Genomic DNA, 626 nt, shown 5'->3' on the forward strand with positions numbered 1-626 from the left:
AGAAGAAGAAGAAGAAGAAGAAGAAGAAGAAGAAGAAGAAGAAGAAGAAGAAGAAGAAGAAGAAGAAGAAGAAGAAGAAGAAGAAGAAGAAGAAGAGAGATGGTGTCTCATTTCAGGTTTTAGGGTAAATGTTTTCTTTTTCCCCATTTGGCATAATGTTATCTATAGGTTCAATAGAACTGGTCTTCATTTTGTTGGGGAAGTATAATTGGTTATTCCTGATTTCTCTGAGATTTTTATTAGGAAGTCATGATGAACTTTATCAAATATCTTTTCTACATTTATGGAGATGATCTTTGATTTCTTCTCATAAGTTTATTTATTTGTTGAATTATGTTTATTGACTTGTGTGTGTTGAATCAATGTTGCATTCTCAGATGATACTCAGAAAATCATGGTATACAATCTTCTTACTGTGTTCATGAATTAGATTTGCAATCATCTTATTGAGAATTTTTACATCCGCACAGGAAAATTGGTCTGTAGCTTTTGGTCTGTTCAGAATATTATTGCCTATGGTTGTGTTTTTATCTTGGTTTTGGTATCAAGATAATACTGGCTTCATCGACTAAATTCAGTAGTGTTCCTTTCTCTTCTATATTAAGAAGGGTTTGTATTGTGTTTTC

The sequence above is a fragment of the Mus pahari genome, chromosome 1 (assembly GCF_900095145.1).
Source record: "Mus pahari chromosome 1, PAHARI_EIJ_v1.1, whole genome shotgun sequence".
NCBI lineage: Eukaryota > Metazoa > Chordata > Mammalia > Rodentia > Muridae > Mus > Mus pahari.